Below are 21,609 nucleotides of genomic sequence, written 5' to 3' on the forward strand. Positions count from 1 at the left end.
ACATTCGGACATGACCATGCAAGACCAAGGCTGAAGGGGAAAGAGACCCACACGCCACATGCAGCGGTTCAAAAGAGGGCGGAGCCGGCGTCCACTTTTGCGTCATGGATCTTTCTCTTAAAGGGGAAAGACACCCCCCCGCGGGGTGGAAACCGATGCCTACGAGATCCATTTGGTTCAATGCCTCTCTTGTTACGACTCAAGGGGGAGGGGGGTGTCCAGGGGGGCGAGCTGGCGGGCTGAGCGGCAGACATGCTCTGGGTCAAAGCCAGACGGGCCATCTGAGTCCTCACCCACGGATAGAGGCGGGAAGGGGGGAAAGTTGTGTGCGGAGGGACACCCCCACGCCTCCCTGAAAGCATGCCCTGGACAGGGAGGAAACAACCACACCCATAGAGGCTGACCCATTGGTGCTTGGGGGCCGGGGTGGGGGCCTAACCCCTGGGGCGTCACACGAGCTCCTATCGCTCAGTATCAGAGGGGTTCAGCAGCAAGACTGTCAGAAACTAAGTCCGGGATTTCTCACGTTCCCTGAAAACCTGACGGCAGGTCAGAGAATTTTGGCATCGGGCAAATATCTCCAGGCGCGGGACGTCCCGACAGGTAACCCGGGAAGGGTGGTCTCTCGTCGGACAAGACTTGGTGGGCTTGGGCCTGGGTCTAATCAACGCCCCCTGTGAGCACCTGCTGGCACGTTTTCTCTTTTGGAACTTTCTCACTCCAGATGCATAAATGGTGCCGCTGGTGACCAATGCTGGAGCCACTGGCCTCCAAGGCCCCATGTCACACGCTCTGCCCAGGGACCCCCCACTCTCCGGGAGCAAGCGCCGGTCCCCAAAGACCCTCTAGATTTGACTCCTGATCGCCAGCGGGGACACTGACTTTCCCATAGAGCACGGGCAAGACAGATGTGCTGCTGGTGAACCAACCGGCTTTGGCGCCAGAACGCGCACGGGCTAGCCTGAGGGGAAACGGTCGCGCTCGTGCGCGGCTTGACAGCTCAGCAATGGGCTCCTGACTCTGTGACGCGTGCGCACCTGCCTTGCCCGGGTACGGACACGCCTCCTGGGGCTGCTGGCCTGCCCTTTGACCCCTGGTTTGTTCAACCGGTAAAGCCAAAATTATTCCAAGTCTCGTTTTTTTCACCTTCACCGAAAACAGAGCGGCAGGTCAGAGAAACTCAGCATTGCACATGCATCTCCAGGCGCGGGACATGCCGGGAAAGCTCATTTCAGCAATGGCTTGGTGAGCTGGGGCCTGGGTTTCATTAACTCCACCGAAAAGCGCATTGTTTCCACCTGCCGTTCCAAAGACAGAACGAGTTCCTGCCGGAGCTTAAGCCATATGCATAAACGGTGCCACTGGTAACCCTACAGGGGCCACACAGCACGCACCTGTCTTGCCTGGGCTCGGGCACTCCTACCTGGGGCTGCGTTTGATGCCTTTGGACCCTGGTTCCTCGCCTGCACCAGGGTCATAGCACGCACCTGCCTTGCCCGGGCTTAGGCACTCCTACCTGGGGCTGCGTTTGATGCCTTTTGGCCCTGGTTCTTCGCCTGCACCAGGGTCATAGTGCGCACCTGCCTTGCCCAGGCTCGGGCACTCCTACCTGGGGCTACGTTTGATGCCTTTTGCCCCTGGTTCCTTGCCTGCACAAGGGTCATAGCACGCACCTGCCTTGCCCGAGCTCGGGCACTCCTACCTGGCAGCGTTTGATACCTTTGGACCCTGGTTCCTTGCCTGCACAAGGGTCATAGCGCGCACCTGCCTTGCCCGGGTGCGCCTCTGGGGGCTGCTGGCCTGCCCTTAGACCCCTGTTTCGTTTAACAGCTAAAGCCAAAATTATTTTAAGTCCCGTTTTTTTCACCTTCACCGAAAACCTAACGGCAGGTCAGAGAACCCCAGCGTCGCGCATGCATCTCCAGGCGGGGGACATGCTGAGAAAGGTGGTCTCTATTCGGGAAGGTCATGGTGGGCTTGGGCCTGGGTCTAATCAACTCCCCCGTTGATCGCATCCATAAGTTTGCCAGCGGTTGTTCCAAAGACCCACCATCCCCCTCAGACTGACTTTGTCGTGCTAGTGACGCACCATCCCCTCAAATTGACTTTGTCGTGCTAGTGACCCACCATCCCCTCAAACTGACTTTGTCATGCTAGAGACCCACCATCCCCCTCAAACTGACTTTGTCGTGCTAGTGACCCACCATCCCCTCAAACTGACTTTGTCATGCTAGAGACCCACCATCCCCCTCAAACTGACTTTGTCGTGCTAGAGACGCACCATCCCCTCAAATTGACTTTGTCGTGCTAGTGACCCACCATCCCCTCAAACTGACTTTGTCGTGCTAGTGACCCACCATCCCCTCAAACTGACTTTGTCATGCTAGAGACCCACCATCCCCCTCAAACTGACTTTGTCGTGCTAGTGACCCACCATCCCCTCAAACTGACTTTGTCGTGCTAGAGACCCACCATCCCCCTCAAACTGACTTTGTCGTGCTAGAGACCCACCATCCCCTCAAATTGACTTTGTCGTGCTAGTGACCCACCTTCCCCTCAAACTGACTTTGTCATGCTAGAGACCCACCATCCCCCTCAAACTGACTTTGTCGTGCTAGAGACCCACCATCCCCCTCAAACTGACTTTGTCGTGCTAGAGACCCACCATCCCCCTCAAACTGACTTTTGTCGTGCTAGTGACCCACCATTCCCTCAAACTGACTTTGTCGTGCTAGAGACCCACCATCCCCCTCAAACTGACTTTGTCGTGCTAGAGACCCACCATCCCTCAAATGAGTGTTCTATTCCAAACAGAAAAAATGCATTTCGTATACCAAATTGAATTTTTTTACGAATTTTAAAACTTTTTTTACTCAAAATAGCAACGCACCAACAATGCGCCTTAACACACTAATCAAACATTTTTGTTTAATAAGTTTTCTTGTATTACCCATGTTTCCTCCATCTCTGTGATCAGCTAGTTCCCATCAGGTTTTTAGAAATCTCTTCTATTCTGTTGTGAGGGTAATTGTGTCAGTCCTGAAATCACAAAGTACTTTTTAAAAGCTGTATTAGTTTGACGTTACAGTGAAAGTATGTACTAATGTTCCTGCTGAAAAAAACAGCTTAAAATTGTCTAAACTGGTTGGCAGGTTTAAGCTGTTTTTCCACAAGGGGTTTCAATTCGTGTTTGACAGTACAGTAGATATTTTAGGCTATTTACTACACGACCTCCTAATAAACATTGATAACAAAACATTGTCATTAAAAGCTAAAAATTTTATAAACAAAAGCCCATTACTATGCCAAGGCACTAACAGAGTTTTTACACACTCTAACCATCACTTCAAAATAAATATTCAACACAAATGTCAATTACCAGTAAGAAAAGAGTCGGGAACAGCTGTATGTAATATTTGAGTGCTTTTAAGGACTAAACTTACCTGAAATTGGCGAAAGCAACCGCATGAGCAGCTTTGTTGACAGCCAGATTGAGTGCCGTTGCTTAGGGATTAGAGTGTCGACTCCAAAATAGTCAATTCCTCTATTCCTCAATGGACATTGTGCTGGAATTGACTTGAAGACAAGAATCGACTCCCAGAGACGAGTCTGTTTTTTTTTTAACCCTCCAGAATGAAGCAGTTACACGCTACACTACAGTTATAACGCTCATTCAGAGCATGATGAACATCGAAGACAAGTTTGATGCGTTTGCTTTTCTACAGAATGTTAGGCTTACACACATCAACAAATTACATGTAAATGTATCAACTTTTAACAGCATAATACTCAGTATTCACTACTCATGAGTACTTTTAAAAGGGCTGCTTTTTACTCCTACTTTGAGTAATATTTACAACAGGTACATTTACTCTACTCTCACTATATTTTTTATGCAAGTAATGGTACTTTTACTTAAGTATGCTTTCTCAGTACTCTTTCCACCACTGCCGGTGGGAAACAATCTTTCCTGACCAACCTGTCGAGATGTCCTGCGCCTGGAAGTACGTGCCTGATGCCAAATGCCTCTGACCTGCCATCAGGATTTTGGGGACGGCGTGAAATTGTGGACTTTGTTTGTTGATAGTTGTGCGGTTAAACAAACCAGGGGGTTCTAAGGCCAGGCTGGTCTGCCTGAACAGGTGTGTCCATTTCCCGCGAGCCTTCGGCCGCACCTCTTGGCACGATTGGGAAAAAAGCAGGGGCTCTAAGGCCAGGCTGGTCTGACCGAGCAGGTGCATCCATTTCCCGCTAGCCTTTGACCGTGCGTCCTGGCACAATGGAAAAAAGCAGGTGGTCTAAGGGCAGGCTGGTCTGCCCGAGTAAGTGTGTCTGTTTCTTGCAAGCCGTCAGCCGTGGGTCCTGGCTCAATGGCAAAAAAGCAGGGGATCAATGGCCAAGCCATCTGCCTGAGCAGCTGTGTCTGTTTCCTGCGAGCCTTTGGCTGTGCGTTCTGGCAAAATAGGAAAGAACCAGGGGAGCTATAACCAGGCTGATCTGCCCAAGCAGGTGCATCTGTTTCCCGCGAGCCTTTGGTTGCGCATCCTGGCTCAATGGGAAAGAAGCAGGGGTCTATGGCCAAGCCATCTGCCCGAGCAGTTGCATCCGTTTCTGGCGAGCATTTGGTCGTGCATCCCGGCATGGTTGGGAAAGAACCAAGGGGTCTGTATGTAGACTAGCTGCCCCAGCAAACACGTTCGAACCCTGCCAACCGAGCAAGGTTAACACAGAACTCCTATATCATCTGTTGCTAGAACTACGCGTCGTTGGTGCACCCCAGCCACCTCAAAATTTGAGCACTGCCATAGGTAGTGGAACATGGAAAGGCTGGTGCACCCCTGCTGTCTGAACCACAGTATATTAAGGTGGTGGAGAGGGTGGTGCCCCAGAGCCAGGTGGGTCACCAACAGAACAACTAGCACATGCTTTTTTTCTAAGTCCATATTCCCGGGCTTAAAAGTGGGGTGCTCGGGCACTGCTGGAGAACAGGTGTCAATCAAGAGAACCCTGTGGGGCTGGCGATGGCCCCAGAAAGGATGTGGGTCCCTAGGCAGAAGGGGTGTGATTTGTGGGATATTGAGCTTAGTGGTTCCAGCCCCCCTAACGTGGACCCTGGCTCCCTGGGAAGGGTGTGGGTCCCCGGGCAAGCTTTGGTCAAGTGAGAGCTAGTTCAGTGAGTTTGCAGGGTGGTGGGTCTTTCTAGCAAGCGTCTGGAATGACTAGGCCAGTTTGTGGGATTGTTGGTCTTTCTAGCGAGCTATCATGGTCCAGTTGGAAGATGGCTGGTCTAATGACTGGTGGGCACAATGACGCCCACTAAATGTCCTGAAAAGTGCATGTTCGATCAGGTTCTACGATTCTTTTTGAAAAAGGGAAAAGCCGTGCAAAAGCTCCCATGGCTGGCGCAGTAAAGCTGCCCAAAAAGGTGTGTGTGTTTGGTGGGGTTCTACTAAACCCTTTGAAAAAGGAAAAGCAGTGCTCAAGCTTCAGCGGCTGGTGCAGTAAAGCTGCCCAAAACGGTGCGTGTTTGATAGGGCTCATACCATCCCTTTGTGGGAAAGAGAAGGAAAAAAAGCTGTGCAAAAGCTCCCATGGTTGGCACAGTAAAGCTGCCAAAATGGTGCGTGTTCGATGGGGCTCATACCATCCCTTTGTGGGAAAGAGAAAGAAAAAGGCTGTGTAAAAGCTCCGACGGCTGGCGCAGTAAAGCTGCCCAAACGGTGCGTTGTTCCTTGGACACACATGGTTCCTTTGAAAGAGGAATGGGGAAATCCCCCAAAAGTAGTTACAGCTTATCCATGCATTGGACCAAGGGGATCTTGAAGGTATCGGTTTATACCCCTGGTTCAGCGGTGGATTTTTTCCCCTTTAAGAAGTGTCAAAAGCGTCATGACTCGGAAGTGGATGCCTCTGCCGCCTCCTTTTAAACCATTCCCCTCAGTGTGTAAGTCTTTCCCTGCAGCATTGATCTTGGATGGTCATGGCTGAATGTACGCTCTGCTTCAGTCTACAGCCGGCTCTTGTCGCACCTGTTAGCGGTTGACAAGGTGACAAACTCGGAAGAGAAGAGGCTTTTGCTCTCGCTCAGCGCTGGCAATAAGGACACACGTAAGATGCTGTGCCGGGTGCCCAGCTGTTGCAGAACACCGGCCCGTCTAGACAGACACCTGAAGCAGCACACAGAGCTCTCTGCCTCTGGCTGGAAAGAGGCCATGGGAAGAGCAAAGCATCGAAAAGTGACTCAGGAGTTGTTGCTCAGGAGTAGTTGCGTGGTTGCAATCAAATTAATGGGCGGTTCCTGTGGTGTCTCGGTTAGCGTGGTCGGAAGACGATGATTGGGAACCAGTTGGCCCAGAAGCCGAGCGTCTGTGTGCCAAACCTTGCTGCATGCTTACTACAGAGTGCATCCAGTCCCAGCTCAAAGATCTCAGCAAGCTGGTGGGGGGGGAAGAGGAGGAGAAGGTAATCTCCTGCTCAGCCGGCACCACTTCCCCGACCCGGCCCCCAGGCAAGGGGTGGCCAAAGATCCTACACCCCCCAGACCTCTGGAAGCCTACGTCTCACAAAAGTACTCCTACCCGGACCATGTTCCCGCCCTGAGTTGAGTATAGTTATGGCACTTTTCTGTTGGGCTGGTGGGGGTATATCATCAGGGCAGACTTTAGACTTTCGTCCCATTTCTGCAGACCTGCTCTTGGAAGAGATTGAGGGTTATAAACTGGAAAGCGATTTCACTGGCCGTCTGCAAAACGTCTCATCCAAACTGACGAGAATCAAGTCAAGAGTTTTATTTGTCACATAAATAATAATACAAAGTATGACCAGCAGTGAATGAAGGTCAGGTCCGCTCAAGAGACAGTGCAAGTATAGATAAACAAAAATTAAATAATAATAACAAAAATATGTGCAAAAAATAATGATAAAATTATACAAAGTAATAAGAATAGCAGCAATATGAGGTAGCTTATAGATATGACTAATACAGTGATATACGTAGAGTCAAGTGATGTATAACACCGGGTTAGAATTTAGAAGCCTGATGGCCTGGGGAAAGAAGCTCCTCCTAAGTCTCTCAGTTTTTGCCATCAAGCTACGGAAACACTTACCAGATGGAAGCAAAGTGAATAGGTAATTACCAGGGTGATTTAAGTCCTTACAGATTTTAACAGTTCTATTTTTACAGCGTTTGAGATAGATGTCCTGCTAGGACTGGAGAGCAGACCTTGAGATGCGCTCAGCTAATCGCACAACTATTTGAAGTGCTTTGCGGTCTTGGTTTGAGCTGTTTCCCTACCACACTGAGATACATTGAGTCAATACACTTTCTATAGTCCCTGAATAGAAAGTTTTCAGGATTGATCAAGGCGTTCCTAGGGTATATGGCGAAAGGCTACGTGGATCTAGAGAACTTATTTTTTCTCAACCAGCCAGTGGGAATCCGAGATTGGTACACAGCAGGGTTTAAACTCTTTTTTTACAGAATATGCTGGCACATTGTGGTGCACGAGGTGAGAACCAAGCAGGTGAAAGAAGGCAGACTGATCTCCAAGGCCAGCCTGGTAGCCAGCCGCTGACACCAGACTGCTGGTAGAAAAATCCCTGCCCTTCTAGGTGAATAATAAGTACCCCGGTGGAAACAGACTTTTTTTTTTTTTTTTTTTTTTTTTTTTTTTGGCACACCAACAGCTCTTTAAAACAGGCGCAGCACCAGGGAACGAGCGCAGCTCAGCTGGCGTCGACACAGCACCGACAGAGAAACAATGCCCTTGAAGGCGAGAAAAAATAATGGCAGCGAAGCTGCGACACGGGGAAGTCTATCAGCTGCCAAATGAAGCACTTCGAAAAGCTTACAGCACCTGGTATTCCCAGGCGGTCTCCCATCCAAGTACTAACCAGGCCCGACCCTGCTTTACTTCCGAGTTCAGATGAGATCGGGCATTTCCAGGGTGGTATGGCCGTAAGCGAAAGAGGATGTCAAGCGTTGGCTATTTAAATCAGCTGCCAAATGAAGCACTTCGAAAAGCTTACAGCACCTGGTATTCCCAGGCGGTCTCCCATCCAAGTACTAACCAGGCCCGACCCTGCTTTACTTCCGAGTTCAGATGAGATCGGGCATTTCTTTTTTTTTTTTTTTTTTTTTTTTTTTTTTTGGCACACCAACAGCTCTTTAAAACAGGCGCAGCACCAGGGAACGAGCGCAGCTCAGCTGGCGTCGACACAGCACCGACAGAGAAACAATGCCCTTGAAGGCGAGAAAAAATAATGGCAGCGAAGCTGCGACACGGGGAAGTCTATCAGCTGCCAAATGAAGCACTTCGAAAAGCTTACAGCACCTGGTATTCCCAGGCGGTCTCCCATCCAAGTACTAACCAGGCCCGACCCTGCTTTACTTCCGAGTTCAGATGAGATCGGGCATTTCCAGGGTGGTATGGCCGTAAGCGAAAGAGGATGTCAAGCGTTGGCTATTTAAATCAGCTGCCAAATGAAGCACTTCGAAAAGCTTACAGCACCTGGTATTCCCAGGCGGTCTCCCATCCAAGTACTAACCAGGCCCGACCCTGCTTTACTTCCGAGTTCAGATGAGATCGGGCATTTCTTTTTTTTTTTTTTTTTTTTTTTTTTTTTTTGGCACACCAACAGCTCTTTAAAACAGGCGCAGCACCAGGGAACGAGCGCAGCTCAGCTGGCGTCGACACAGCACCGACAGAGAAACAATGCCCTTGAAGGCGAGAAAAAATAATGGCAGCGAAGCTGCGACACGGGGAAGTCTATCAGCTGCCAAATGAAGCACTTCGAAAAGCTTACAGCACCTGGTATTCCCAGGCGGTCTCCCATCCAAGTACTAACCAGGCCCGACCCTGCTTTACTTCCGAGTTCAGATGAGATCGGGCATTTCCAGGGTGGTATGGCCGTAAGCGAAAGAGGATGTCAAGCGTTGGCTATTTAAATCAGCTGCCAAATGAAGCACTTCGAAAAGCTTACAGCACCTGGTATTCCCAGGCGGTCTCCCATCCAAGTACTAACCAGGCCCGACCCTGCTTTACTTCCGAGTTCAGATGAGATCGGGCATTTCTTTTTTTTTTTTTTTTTTTTTTTTTTTTTTTGGCACACCAACAGCTCTTTAAAACAGGCGCAGCACCAGGGAACGAGCGCAGCTCAGCTGGCGTCGACACAGCACCGACAGAGAAACAATGCCCTTGAAGGCGAGAAAAAATAATGGCAGCGAAGCTGCGACACGGGGAAGTCTATCAGCTGCCAAATGAAGCACTTCGAAAAGCTTACAGCACCTGGTATTCCCAGGCGGTCTCCCATCCAAGTACTAACCAGGCCCGACCCTGCTTTACTTCCGAGTTCAGATGAGATCGGGCATTTCCAGGGTGGTATGGCCGTAAGCGAAAGAGGATGTCAAGCGTTGGCTATTTAAATCAGCTGCCAAATGAAGCACTTCGAAAAGCTTACAGCACCTGGTATTCCCAGGCGGTCTCCCATCCAAGTACTAACCAGGCCCGACCCTGCTTTACTTCCGAGTTCAGATGAGATCGGGCATTTCTTTTTTTTTTTTTTTTTTTTTTTTTTTTTTTGGCACACCAACAGCTCTTTAAAACAGGCGCAGCACCAGGGAACGAGCGCAGCTCAGCTGGCGTCGACACAGCACCGACAGAGAAACAATGCCCTTGAAGGCGAGAAAAAATAATGGCAGCGAAGCTGCGACACGGGGAAGTCTATCAGCTGCCAAATGAAGCACTTCGAAAAGCTTACAGCACCTGGTATTCCCAGGCGGTCTCCCATCCAAGTACTAACCAGGCCCGACCCTGCTTTACTTCCGAGTTCAGATGAGATCGGGCATTTCCAGGGTGGTATGGCCGTAAGCGAAAGAGGATGTCAAGCGTTGGCTATTTAAATCAGCTGCCAAATGAAGCACTTCGAAAAGCTTACAGCACCTGGTATTCCCAGGCGGTCTCCCATCCAAGTACTAACCAGGCCCGACCCTGCTTTACTTCCGAGTTCAGATGAGATCGGGCATTTCTTTTTTTTTTTTTTTTTTTTTTTTTTTTTTTGGCACACCAACAGCTCTTTAAAACAGGCGCAGCACCAGGGAACGAGCGCAGCTCAGCTGGCGTCGACACAGCACCGACAGAGAAACAATGCCCTTGAAGGCGAGAAAAAATAATGGCAGCGAAGCTGCGACACGGGGAAGTCTATCAGCTGCCAAATGAAGCACTTCGAAAAGCTTACAGCACCTGGTATTCCCAGGCGGTCTCCCATCCAAGTACTAACCAGGCCCGACCCTGCTTTACTTCCGAGTTCAGATGAGATCGGGCATTTCCAGGGTGGTATGGCCGTAAGCGAAAGAGGATGTCAAGCGTTGGCTATTTAAATCAGCTGCCAAATGAAGCACTTCGAAAAGCTTACAGCACCTGGTATTCCCAGGCGGTCTCCCATCCAAGTACTAACCAGGCCCGACCCTGCTTTACTTCCGAGTTCAGATGAGATCGGGCATTTCTTTTTTTTTTTTTTTTTTTTTTTTTTTTTTTGGCACACCAACAGCTCTTTAAAACAGGCGCAGCACCAGGGAACGAGCGCAGCTCAGCTGGCGTCGACACAGCACCGACAGAGAAACAATGCCCTTGAAGGCGAGAAAAAATAATGGCAGCGAAGCTGCGACACGGGGAAGTCTATCAGCTGCCAAATGAAGCACTTCGAAAAGCTTACAGCACCTGGTATTCCCAGGCGGTCTCCCATCCAAGTACTAACCAGGCCCGACCCTGCTTTACTTCCGAGTTCAGATGAGATCGGGCATTTCCAGGGTGGTATGGCCGTAAGCGAAAGAGGATGTCAAGCGTTGGCTATTTAAATCAGCTGCCAAATGAAGCACTTCGAAAAGCTTACAGCACCTGGTATTCCCAGGCGGTCTCCCATCCAAGTACTAACCAGGCCCGACCCTGCTTTACTTCCGAGTTCAGATGAGATCGGGCATTTCTTTTTTTTTTTTTTTTTTTTTTTTTTTTTTTGGCACACCAACAGCTCTTTAAAACAGGCGCAGCACCAGGGAACGAGCGCAGCTCAGCTGGCGTCGACACAGCACCGACAGAGAAACAATGCCCTTGAAGGCGAGAAAAAATAATGGCAGCGAAGCTGCGACACGGGGAAGTCTATCAGCTGCCAAATGAAGCACTTCGAAAAGCTTACAGCACCTGGTATTCCCAGGCGGTCTCCCATCCAAGTACTAACCAGGCCCGACCCTGCTTTACTTCCGAGTTCAGATGAGATCGGGCATTTCCAGGGTGGTATGGCCGTAAGCGAAAGAGGATGTCAAGCGTTGGCTATTTAAATCAGCTGCCAAATGAAGCACTTCGAAAAGCTTACAGCACCTGGTATTCCCAGGCGGTCTCCCATCCAAGTACTAACCAGGCCCGACCCTGCTTTACTTCCGAGTTCAGATGAGATCGGGCATTTCTTTTTTTTTTTTTTTTTTTTTTTTTTTTTTTGGCACACCAACAGCTCTTTAAAACAGGCGCAGCACCAGGGAACGAGCGCAGCTCAGCTGGCGTCGACACAGCACCGACAGAGAAACAATGCCCTTGAAGGCGAGAAAAAATAATGGCAGCGAAGCTGCGACACGGGGAAGTCTATCAGCTGCCAAATGAAGCACTTCGAAAAGCTTACAGCACCTGGTATTCCCAGGCGGTCTCCCATCCAAGTACTAACCAGGCCCGACCCTGCTTTACTTCCGAGTTCAGATGAGATCGGGCATTTCCAGGGTGGTATGGCCGTAAGCGAAAGAGGATGTCAAGCGTTGGCTATTTAAATCAGCTGCCAAATGAAGCACTTCGAAAAGCTTACAGCACCTGGTATTCCCAGGCGGTCTCCCATCCAAGTACTAACCAGGCCCGACCCTGCTTTACTTCCGAGTTCAGATGAGATCGGGCATTTCTTTTTTTTTTTTTTTTTTTTTTTTTTTTTTTGGCACACCAACAGCTCTTTAAAACAGGCGCAGCACCAGGGAACGAGCGCAGCTCAGCTGGCGTCGACACAGCACCGACAGAGAAACAATGCCCTTGAAGGCGAGAAAAAATAATGGCAGCGAAGCTGCGACACGGGGAAGTCTATCAGCTGCCAAATGAAGCACTTCGAAAAGCTTACAGCACCTGGTATTCCCAGGCGGTCTCCCATCCAAGTACTAACCAGGCCCGACCCTGCTTTACTTCCGAGTTCAGATGAGATCGGGCATTTCCAGGGTGGTATGGCCGTAAGCGAAAGAGGATGTCAAGCGTTGGCTATTTAAATCAGCTGCCAAATGAAGCACTTCGAAAAGCTTACAGCACCTGGTATTCCCAGGCGGTCTCCCATCCAAGTACTAACCAGGCCCGACCCTGCTTTACTTCCGAGTTCAGATGAGATCGGGCATTTCTTTTTTTTTTTTTTTTTTTTTTTTTTTTTTTGGCACACCAACAGCTCTTTAAAACAGGCGCAGCACCAGGGAACGAGCGCAGCTCAGCTGGCGTCGACACAGCACCGACAGAGAAACAATGCCCTTGAAGGCGAGAAAAAATAATGGCAGCGAAGCTGCGACACGGGGAAGTCTATCAGCTGCCAAATGAAGCACTTCGAAAAGCTTACAGCACCTGGTATTCCCAGGCGGTCTCCCATCCAAGTACTAACCAGGCCCGACCCTGCTTTACTTCCGAGTTCAGATGAGATCGGGCATTTCCAGGGTGGTATGGCCGTAAGCGAAAGAGGATGTCAAGCGTTGGCTATTTAAATCAGCTGCCAAATGAAGCACTTCGAAAAGCTTACAGCACCTGGTATTCCCAGGCGGTCTCCCATCCAAGTACTAACCAGGCCCGACCCTGCTTTACTTCCGAGTTCAGATGAGATCGGGCATTTCTTTTTTTTTTTTTTTTTTTTTTTTTTTTTTTGGCACACCAACAGCTCTTTAAAACAGGCGCAGCACCAGGGAACGAGCGCAGCTCAGCTGGCGTCGACACAGCACCGACAGAGAAACAATGCCCTTGAAGGCGAGAAAAAATAATGGCAGCGAAGCTGCGACACGGGGAAGTCTATCAGCTGCCAAATGAAGCACTTCGAAAAGCTTACAGCACCTGGTATTCCCAGGCGGTCTCCCATCCAAGTACTAACCAGGCCCGACCCTGCTTTACTTCCGAGTTCAGATGAGATCGGGCATTTCCAGGGTGGTATGGCCGTAAGCGAAAGAGGATGTCAAGCGTTGGCTATTTAAATCAGCTGCCAAATGAAGCACTTCGAAAAGCTTACAGCACCTGGTATTCCCAGGCGGTCTCCCATCCAAGTACTAACCAGGCCCGACCCTGCTTTACTTCCGAGTTCAGATGAGATCGGGCATTTCTTTTTTTTTTTTTTTTTTTTTTTTTTTTTTTGGCACACCAACAGCTCTTTAAAACAGGCGCAGCACCAGGGAACGAGCGCAGCTCAGCTGGCGTCGACACAGCACCGACAGAGAAACAATGCCCTTGAAGGCGAGAAAAAATAATGGCAGCGAAGCTGCGACACGGGGAAGTCTATCAGCTGCCAAATGAAGCACTTCGAAAAGCTTACAGCACCTGGTATTCCCAGGCGGTCTCCCATCCAAGTACTAACCAGGCCCGACCCTGCTTTACTTCCGAGTTCAGATGAGATCGGGCATTTCCAGGGTGGTATGGCCGTAAGCGAAAGAGGATGTCAAGCGTTGGCTATTTAAATCAGCTGCCAAATGAAGCACTTCGAAAAGCTTACAGCACCTGGTATTCCCAGGCGGTCTCCCATCCAAGTACTAACCAGGCCCGACCCTGCTTTACTTCCGAGTTCAGATGAGATCGGGCATTCTTTTTTTTTTTTTTTTTTTTTTTTYTTTTTTGGCACACCAACAGCTCTTTAAAACAGGCGCAGCACCAGGGAACGAGCGCAGCTCAGCTGGCGTCGACACAGCACCGACAGAGAAACAATGCCCTTGAAGGCGAGAAAAAATAATGGCAGCGAAGCTGCGACACGGGGAAGTCTATCAGCTGCCAAATGAAGCACTTCGAAAAGCTTACAGCACCTGGTATTCCCAGGCGGTCTCCCATCCAAGTACTAACCAGGCCCGACCCTGCTTTACTTCCGAGTTCAGATGAGATCGGGCATTTCCAGGGTGGTATGGCCGTAAGCGAAAGAGGATGTCAAGCGTTGGCTATTTAAATCAGCTGCCAAATGAAGCACTTCGAAAAGCTTACAGCACCTGGTATTCCCAGGCGGTCTCCCATCCAAGTACTAACCAGGCCCGACCCTGCTTTACTTCCGAGTTCAGATGAGATCGGGCATTTCTTTTTTTTTTTTTTTTTTTTTTTTTTTTTTTGGCACACCAACAGCTCTTTAAAACAGGCGCAGCACCAGGGAACGAGCGCAGCTCAGCTGGCGTCGACACAGCACCGACAGAGAAACAATGCCCTTGAAGGCGAGAAAAAATAATGGCAGCGAAGCTGCGACACGGGGAAGTCTATCAGCTGCCAAATGAAGCACTTCGAAAAGCTTACAGCACCTGGTATTCCCAGGCGGTCTCCCATCCAAGTACTAACCAGGCCCGACCCTGCTTTACTTCCGAGTTCAGATGAGATCGGGCATTTCCAGGGTGGTATGGCCGTAAGCGAAAGAGGATGTCAAGCGTTGGCTATTTAAATCAGCTGCCAAATGAAGCACTTCGAAAAGCTTACAGCACCTGGTATTCCCAGGCGGTCTCCCATCCAAGTACTAACCAGGCCCGACCCTGCTTTACTTCCGAGTTCAGATGAGATCGGGCATTTCTTTTTTTTTTTTTTTTTTTTTTTTTTTTTTTGGCACACCAACAGCTCTTTAAAACAGGCGCAGCACCAGGGAACGAGCGCAGCTCAGCTGGCGTCGACACAGCACCGACAGAGAAACAATGCCCTTGAAGGCGAGAAAAAATAATGGCAGCGAAGCTGCGACACGGGGAAGTCTATCAGCTGCCAAATGAAGCACTTCGAAAAGCTTACAGCACCTGGTATTCCCAGGCGGTCTCCCATCCAAGTACTAACCAGGCCCGACCCTGCTTTACTTCCGAGTTCAGATGAGATCGGGCATTTCCAGGGTGGTATGGCCGTAAGCGAAAGAGGATGTCAAGCGTTGGCTATTTAAATCAGCTGCCAAATGAAGCACTTCGAAAAGCTTACAGCACCTGGTATTCCCAGGCGGTCTCCCATCCAAGTACTAACCAGGCCCGACCCTGCTTTACTTCCGAGTTCAGATGAGATCGGGCATTTCTTTTTTTTTTTTTTTTTTTTTTTTTTTTTTTGGCACACCAACAGCTCTTTAAAACAGGCGCAGCACCAGGGAACGAGCGCAGCTCAGCTGGCGTCGACACAGCACCGACAGAGAAACAATGCCCTTGAAGGCGAGAAAAAATAATGGCAGCGAAGCTGCGACACGGGGAAGTCTATCAGCTGCCAAATGAAGCACTTCGAAAAGCTTACAGCACCTGGTATTCCCAGGCGGTCTCCCATCCAAGTACTAACCAGGCCCGACCCTGCTTTACTTCCGAGTTCAGATGAGATCGGGCATTTCCAGGGTGGTATGGCCGTAAGCGAAAGAGGATGTCAAGCGTTGGCTATTTAAATCAGCTGCCAAATGAAGCACTTCGAAAAGCTTACAGCACCTGGTATTCCCAGGCGGTCTCCCATCCAAGTACTAACCAGGCCCGACCCTGCTTTACTTCCGAGTTCAGATGAGATCGGGCATTTCTTTTTTTTTTTTTTTTTTTTTTTTTTTTTTTGGCACACCAACAGCTCTTTAAAACAGGCGCAGCACCAGGGAACGAGCGCAGCTCAGCTGGCGTCGACACAGCACCGACAGAGAAACAATGCCCTTGAAGGCGAGAAAAAATAATGGCAGCGAAGCTGCGACACGGGGAAGTCTATCAGCTGCCAAATGAAGCACTTCGAAAAGCTTACAGCACCTGGTATTCCCAGGCGGTCTCCCATCCAAGTACTAACCAGGCCCGACCCTGCTTTACTTCCGAGTTCAGATGAGATCGGGCATTTCCAGGGTGGTATGGCCGTAAGCGAAAGAGGATGTCAAGCGTTGGCTATTTAAATCAGCTGCCAAATGAAGCACTTCGAAAAGCTTACAGCACCTGGTATTCCCAGGCGGTCTCCCATCCAAGTACTAACCAGGCCCGACCCTGCTTTACTTCCGAGTTCAGATGAGATCGGGCATTTCTTTTTTTTTTTTTTTTTTTTTTTTTTTTTTTGGCACACCAACAGCTCTTTAAAACAGGCGCAGCACCAGGGAACGAGCGCAGCTCAGCTGGCGTCGACACAGCACCGACAGAGAAACAATGCCCTTGAAGGCGAGAAAAAATAATGGCAGCGAAGCTGCGACACGGGGAAGTCTATCAGCTGCCAAATGAAGCACTTCGAAAAGCTTACAGCACCTGGTATTCCCAGGCGGTCTCCCATCCAAGTACTAACCAGGCCCGACCCTGCTTTACTTCCGAGTTCAGATGAGATCGGGCATTTCCAGGGTGGTATGGCCGTAAGCGAAAGAGGATGTCAAGCGTTGGCTATTTAAATCAGCTGCCAAATGAAGCACTTCGAAAAGCTTACAGCACCTGGTATTCCCAGGCGGTCTCCCATCCAAGTACTAACCAGGCCCGACCCTGCTTTACTTCCGAGTTCAGATGAGATCGGGCATTTCTTTTTTTTTTTTTTTTTTTTTTTTTTTTTTTGGCACACCAACAGCTCTTTAAAACAGGCGCAGCACCAGGGAACGAGCGCAGCTCAGCTGGCGTCGACACAGCACCGACAGAGAAACAATGCCCTTGAAGGCGAGAAAAAATAATGGCAGCGAAGCTGCGACACGGGGAAGTCTATCAGCTGCCAAATGAAGCACTTCGAAAAGCTTACAGCACCTGGTATTCCCAGGCGGTCTCCCATCCAAGTACTAACCAGGCCCGACCCTGCTTTACTTCCGAGTTCAGATGAGATCGGGCATTTCCAGGGTGGTATGGCCGTAAGCGAAAGAGGATGTCAAGCGTTGGCTATTTAAATCAGCTGCCAAATGAAGCACTTCGAAAAGCTTACAGCACCTGGTATTCCCAGGCGGTCTCCCATCCAAGTACTAACCAGGCCCGACCCTGCTTTACTTCCGAGTTCAGATGAGATCGGGCATTTCTTTTTTTTTTTTTTTTTTTTTTTTTTTTTTTGGCACACCAACAGCTCTTTAAAACAGGCGCAGCACCAGGGAACGAGCGCAGCTCAGCTGGCGTCGACACAGCACCGACAGAGAAACAATGCCCTTGAAGGCGAGAAAAAATAATGGCAGCGAAGCTGCGACACGGGGAAGTCTATCAGCTGCCAAATGAAGCACTTCGAAAAGCTTACAGCACCTGGTATTCCCAGGCGGTCTCCCATCCAAGTACTAACCAGGCCCGACCCTGCTTTACTTCCGAGTTCAGATGAGATCGGGCATTTCCAGGGTGGTATGGCCGTAAGCGAAAGAGGATGTCAAGCGTTGGCTATTTAAATCAGCTGCCAAATGAAGCACTTCGAAAAGCTTACAGCACCTGGTATTCCCAGGCGGTCTCCCATCCAAGTACTAACCAGGCCCGACCCTGCTTTACTTCCGAGTTCAGATGAGATCGGGCATTTCTTTTTTTTTTTTTTTTTTTTTTTTTTTTTTTGGCACACCAACAGCTCTTTAAAACAGGCGCAGCACCAGGGAACGAGCGCAGCTCAGCTGGCGTCGACACAGCACCGACAGAGAAACAATGCCCTTGAAGGCGAGAAAAAATAATGGCAGCGAAGCTGCGACACGGGGAAGTCTATCAGCTGCCAAATGAAGCACTTCGAAAAGCTTACAGCACCTGGTATTCCCAGGCGGTCTCCCATCCAAGTACTAACCAGGCCCGACCCTGCTTTACTTCCGAGTTCAGATGAGATCGGGCATTTCCAGGGTGGTATGGCCGTAAGCGAAAGAGGATGTCAAGCGTTGGCTATTTAAATCAGCTGCCAAATGAAGCACTTCGAAAAGCTTACAGCACCTGGTATTCCCAGGCGGTCTCCCATCCAAGTACTAACCAGGCCCGACCCTGCTTTACTTCCGAGTTCAGATGAGATCGGGCATTTCTTTTTTTTTTTTTTTTTTTTTTTTTTTTTTTGGCACACCAACAGCTCTTTAAAACAGGCGCAGCACCAGGGAACGAGCGCAGCTCAGCTGGCGTCGACACAGCACCGACAGAGAAACAATGCCCTTGAAGGCGAGAAAAAATAATGGCAGCGAAGCTGCGACACGGGGAAGTCTATCAGCTGCCAAATGAAGCACTTCGAAAAGCTTACAGCACCTGGTATTCCCAGGCGGTCTCCCATCCAAGTACTAACCAGGCCCGACCCTGCTTTACTTCCGAGTTCAGATGAGATCGGGCATTTCCAGGGTGGTATGGCCGTAAGCGAAAGAGGATGTCAAGCGTTGGCTATTTAAATCAGCTGCCAAATGAAGCACTTCGAAAAGCTTACAGCACCTGGTATTCCCAGGCGGTCTCCCATCCAAGTACTAACCAGGCCCGACCCTGCTTTACTTCCGAGTTCAGATGAGATCGGGCATTTCTTTTTTTTTTTTTTTTTTTTTTTTTTTTTTTGGCACACCAACAGCTCTTTAAAACAGGCGCAGCACCAGGGAACGAGCGCAGCTCAGCTGGCGTCGACACAGCACCGACAGAGAAACAATGCCCTTGAAGGCGAGAAAAAATAATGGCAGCGAAGCTGCGACACGGGGAAGTCTATCAGCTGCCAAATGAAGCACTTCGAAAAGCTTACAGCACCTGGTATTCCCAGGCGGTCTCCCATCCAAGTACTAACCAGGCCCGACCCTGCTTTACTTCCGAGTTCAGATGAGATCGGGCATTTCCAGGGTGGTATGGCCGTAAGCGAAAGAGGATGTCAAGCGTTGGCTATTTAAATCAGCTGCCAAATGAAGCACTTCGAAAAGCTTACAGCACCTGGTATTCCCAGGCGGTCTCCCATCCAAGTACTAACCAGGCCCGACCCTGCTTTACTTCCGAGTTCAGATGAGATCGGGCATTTCTTTTTTTTTTTTTTTTTTTTTTTTTTTTTTTGGCACACCAACAGCTCTTTAAAACAGGCGCAGCACCAGGGAACGAGCGCAGCTCAGCTGGCGTCGACACAGCACCGACAGAGAAACAATGCCCTTGAAGGCGAGAAAAAATAATGGCAGCGAAGCTGCGACACGGGGAAGTCTATCAGCTGCCAAATGAAGCACTTCGAAAAGCTTACAGCACCTGGTATTCCCAGGCGGTCTCCCATCCAAGTACTAACCAGGCCCGACCCTGCTTTACTTCCGAGTTCAGATGAGATCGGGCATTTCCAGGGTGGTATGGCCGTAAGCGAAAGAGGATGTCAAGCGTTGGCTATTTAAATCAGCTGCCAAATGAAGCACTTCGAAAAGCTTACAGCACCTGGTATTCCCAGGCGGTCTCCCATCCAAGTACTAACCAGGCCCGACCCTGCTTTACTTCCGAGTTCAGATGAGATCGGGCATTTCTTTTTTTTTTTTTTTTTTTTTTTTTTTTTTTGGCACACCAACAGCTCTTTAAAACAGGCGCAGCACCAGGGAACGAGCGCAGCTCAGCTGGCGTCGACACAGCACCGACAGAGAAACAATGCCCTTGAAGGCGAGAAAAAATAATGGCAGCGAAGCTGCGACACGGGGAAGTCTATCAGCTGCCAAATGAAGCACTTCGAAAAGCTTACAGCACCTGGTATTCCCAGGCGGTCTCCCATCCAAGTACTAACCAGGCCCGACCCTGCTTTACTTCCGAGTTCAGATGAGATCGGGCATTTCCAGGGTGGTATGGCCGTAAGCGAAAGAGGATGTCAAGCGTTGGCTATTTAAATCAGCTGCCAAATGAAGCACTTCGAAAAGCTTACAGCACCTGGTATTCCCAGGCGGTCTCCCATCCAAGTACTAACCAGGCCCGACCCTGCTTTACTTCCGAGTTCAGATGAGATCGGGCATTTCTTTTTTTTTTTTTTTTTTTTTTTTTTTTTTTGGCACACCAACAGCTCTTTAAAACAGGCGCAGCACCAGGGAACGAGCGCAGCTCAGCTGGCGTCGACACAGCACCGACAGAGAAACAATGCCCTTGAAGGCGAGAAAAAATAATGGCAGCGAAGCTGCGACACGGGGAAGTCTATCAGCTGCCAAATGAAGCACTTCGAAAAGCTTACAGCACCTGGTATTCCCAGGCGGTCTCCCATCCAAGTACTAACCAGGCCCGACCCTGCTTTACTTCCGAGTTCAGATGAGATCGGGCATTTCCAGGGTGGTATGGCCGTAAGCGAAAGAGGATGTCAAGCGTTGGCTATTTAAATCAGCTGCCAAATGAAGCACTTCGAAAAGCTTACAGCACCTGGTATTCCCAGGCGGTCTCCCATCCAAGTACTAACCAGGCCCGACCCTGCTTTACTTCCGAGTTCAGATGAGATCGGGCATTTCTTTTTTTTTTTTTTTTTTTTTTTTTTTTTTTGGCACACCAACAGCTCTTTAAAACAGGCGCAGCACCAGGGAACGAGCGCAGCTCAGCTGGCGTCGACACAGCACCGACAGAGAAACAATGCCCTTGAAGGCGAGAAAAAATAATGGCAGCGAAGCTGCGACACGGGGAAGTCTATCAGCTGCCAAATGAAGCACTTCGAAAAGCTTACAGCACCTGGTATTCCCAGGCGGTCTCCCATCCAAGTACTAACCAGGCCCGACCCTGCTTTACTTCCGAGTTCAGATGAGATCGGGCATTTCCAGGGTGGTATGGCCGTAAGCGAAAGAGGATGTCAAGCGTTGGCTATTTAAATCAGCTGCCAAATGAAGCACTTCGAAAAGCTTACAGCACCTGGTATTCCCAGGCGGTCTCCCATCCAAGTACTAACCAGGCCCGACCCTGCTTTACTTCCGAGTTCAGATGAGATCGGGCATTTCTTTTTTTTTTTTTTTTTTTTTTTTTTTTTTTGGCACACCAACAGCTCTTTAAAACAGGCGCAGCACCAGGGAACGAGCGCAGCTCAGCTGGCGTCGACACAGCACCGACAGAGAAACAATGCCCTTGAAGGCGAGAAAAAATAATGGCAGCGAAGCTGCGACACGGGGAAGTCTATCAGCTGCCAAATGAAGCACTTCGAAAAGCTTACAGCACCTGGTATTCCCAGGCGGTCTCCCATCCAAGTACTAACCAGGCCCGACCCTGCTTTACTTCCGAGTTCAGATGAGATCGGGCATTTCCAGGGTGGTATGGCCGTAAGCGAAAGAGGATGTCAAGCGTTGGCTATTTAAATCAGCTGCCAAATGAAGCACTTCGAAAAGCTTACAGCACCTGGTATTCCCAGGCGGTCTCCCATCCAAGTACTAACCAGGCCCGACCCTGCTTTACTTCCGAGTTCAGATGAGATCGGGCATTTCTTTTTTTTTTTTTTTTTTTTTTTTTTTTTTTGGCACACCAACAGCTCTTTAAAACAGGCGCAGCACCAGGGAACGAGCGCAGCTCAGCTGGCGTCGACACAGCACCGACAGAGAAACAATGCCCTTGAAGGCGAG

General features: G+C 49.6%; 1 protein-coding gene and 29 non-coding genes across 31 annotated transcripts in view; 1 reads left to right on the forward strand and 29 right to left on the reverse strand.

The window, feature by feature from the left end:
- LOC137491103 (uncharacterized) overlaps positions 1–21,609 on the forward strand; it is a 1,183,352-nt gene that overhangs the window by 354,487 nt on the left and 807,256 nt on the right. The gene's annotated exons all lie outside the window — the stretch shown is intronic.
- LOC141382477 (5S ribosomal RNA) lies at positions 7,845–7,963 on the reverse strand. The gene has a single exon (XR_012403411.1). It is a non-coding gene; the product is annotated as a 5S ribosomal RNA (ribosomal RNA).
- On the reverse strand, positions 8,322–8,440 carry LOC141382478 (5S ribosomal RNA). Its single transcript, XR_012403412.1, has one exon. It is a non-coding gene; the product is annotated as a 5S ribosomal RNA (ribosomal RNA).
- On the reverse strand, positions 8,799–8,917 carry LOC141382479 (5S ribosomal RNA). Its single transcript, XR_012403413.1, has one exon. It is a non-coding gene; the product is annotated as a 5S ribosomal RNA (ribosomal RNA).
- On the reverse strand, positions 9,276–9,394 carry LOC141382480 (5S ribosomal RNA). The gene has a single exon (XR_012403414.1). It is a non-coding gene; the product is annotated as a 5S ribosomal RNA (ribosomal RNA).
- On the reverse strand, positions 9,753–9,871 carry LOC141382481 (5S ribosomal RNA). Its single transcript, XR_012403415.1, has one exon. It is a non-coding gene; the product is annotated as a 5S ribosomal RNA (ribosomal RNA).
- LOC141382482 (5S ribosomal RNA) lies at positions 10,230–10,348 on the reverse strand. Its single transcript, XR_012403416.1, has one exon. It is a non-coding gene; the product is annotated as a 5S ribosomal RNA (ribosomal RNA).
- On the reverse strand, positions 10,707–10,825 carry LOC141382483 (5S ribosomal RNA). Its single transcript, XR_012403417.1, has one exon. It is a non-coding gene; the product is annotated as a 5S ribosomal RNA (ribosomal RNA).
- On the reverse strand, positions 11,184–11,302 carry LOC141382484 (5S ribosomal RNA). The gene has a single exon (XR_012403418.1). It is a non-coding gene; the product is annotated as a 5S ribosomal RNA (ribosomal RNA).
- On the reverse strand, positions 11,661–11,779 carry LOC141382485 (5S ribosomal RNA). The gene has a single exon (XR_012403419.1). It is a non-coding gene; the product is annotated as a 5S ribosomal RNA (ribosomal RNA).
- Positions 12,138–12,256, reverse strand: LOC141382486 (5S ribosomal RNA). The gene has a single exon (XR_012403420.1). It is a non-coding gene; the product is annotated as a 5S ribosomal RNA (ribosomal RNA).
- Positions 12,615–12,733, reverse strand: LOC141382487 (5S ribosomal RNA). Its single transcript, XR_012403421.1, has one exon. It is a non-coding gene; the product is annotated as a 5S ribosomal RNA (ribosomal RNA).
- Positions 13,092–13,210, reverse strand: LOC141382488 (5S ribosomal RNA). Its single transcript, XR_012403422.1, has one exon. It is a non-coding gene; the product is annotated as a 5S ribosomal RNA (ribosomal RNA).
- On the reverse strand, positions 13,569–13,687 carry LOC141382489 (5S ribosomal RNA). Its single transcript, XR_012403423.1, has one exon. It is a non-coding gene; the product is annotated as a 5S ribosomal RNA (ribosomal RNA).
- LOC141382490 (5S ribosomal RNA) lies at positions 14,045–14,163 on the reverse strand. Its single transcript, XR_012403424.1, has one exon. It is a non-coding gene; the product is annotated as a 5S ribosomal RNA (ribosomal RNA).
- Positions 14,522–14,640, reverse strand: LOC141382491 (5S ribosomal RNA). Its single transcript, XR_012403425.1, has one exon. It is a non-coding gene; the product is annotated as a 5S ribosomal RNA (ribosomal RNA).
- LOC141382492 (5S ribosomal RNA) lies at positions 14,999–15,117 on the reverse strand. The gene has a single exon (XR_012403426.1). It is a non-coding gene; the product is annotated as a 5S ribosomal RNA (ribosomal RNA).
- LOC141382493 (5S ribosomal RNA) lies at positions 15,476–15,594 on the reverse strand. Its single transcript, XR_012403427.1, has one exon. It is a non-coding gene; the product is annotated as a 5S ribosomal RNA (ribosomal RNA).
- On the reverse strand, positions 15,953–16,071 carry LOC141382494 (5S ribosomal RNA). Its single transcript, XR_012403429.1, has one exon. It is a non-coding gene; the product is annotated as a 5S ribosomal RNA (ribosomal RNA).
- On the reverse strand, positions 16,430–16,548 carry LOC141382495 (5S ribosomal RNA). Its single transcript, XR_012403430.1, has one exon. It is a non-coding gene; the product is annotated as a 5S ribosomal RNA (ribosomal RNA).
- Positions 16,907–17,025, reverse strand: LOC141382496 (5S ribosomal RNA). The gene has a single exon (XR_012403431.1). It is a non-coding gene; the product is annotated as a 5S ribosomal RNA (ribosomal RNA).
- Positions 17,384–17,502, reverse strand: LOC141382497 (5S ribosomal RNA). Its single transcript, XR_012403432.1, has one exon. It is a non-coding gene; the product is annotated as a 5S ribosomal RNA (ribosomal RNA).
- LOC141382498 (5S ribosomal RNA) lies at positions 17,861–17,979 on the reverse strand. The gene has a single exon (XR_012403433.1). It is a non-coding gene; the product is annotated as a 5S ribosomal RNA (ribosomal RNA).
- On the reverse strand, positions 18,338–18,456 carry LOC141382499 (5S ribosomal RNA). The gene has a single exon (XR_012403434.1). It is a non-coding gene; the product is annotated as a 5S ribosomal RNA (ribosomal RNA).
- Positions 18,815–18,933, reverse strand: LOC141382500 (5S ribosomal RNA). The gene has a single exon (XR_012403435.1). It is a non-coding gene; the product is annotated as a 5S ribosomal RNA (ribosomal RNA).
- Positions 19,292–19,410, reverse strand: LOC141382501 (5S ribosomal RNA). The gene has a single exon (XR_012403436.1). It is a non-coding gene; the product is annotated as a 5S ribosomal RNA (ribosomal RNA).
- On the reverse strand, positions 19,769–19,887 carry LOC141382502 (5S ribosomal RNA). Its single transcript, XR_012403437.1, has one exon. It is a non-coding gene; the product is annotated as a 5S ribosomal RNA (ribosomal RNA).
- On the reverse strand, positions 20,246–20,364 carry LOC141382503 (5S ribosomal RNA). The gene has a single exon (XR_012403438.1). It is a non-coding gene; the product is annotated as a 5S ribosomal RNA (ribosomal RNA).
- LOC141382504 (5S ribosomal RNA) lies at positions 20,723–20,841 on the reverse strand. The gene has a single exon (XR_012403439.1). It is a non-coding gene; the product is annotated as a 5S ribosomal RNA (ribosomal RNA).
- Positions 21,200–21,318, reverse strand: LOC141382505 (5S ribosomal RNA). Its single transcript, XR_012403440.1, has one exon. It is a non-coding gene; the product is annotated as a 5S ribosomal RNA (ribosomal RNA).

This window comes from Danio rerio, chromosome 4, assembly GCF_049306965.1.
Source record: "Danio rerio strain Tuebingen ecotype United States chromosome 4, GRCz12tu, whole genome shotgun sequence".
In the NCBI taxonomy this organism is placed as follows: domain Eukaryota; kingdom Metazoa; phylum Chordata; class Actinopteri; order Cypriniformes; family Danionidae; genus Danio; species Danio rerio.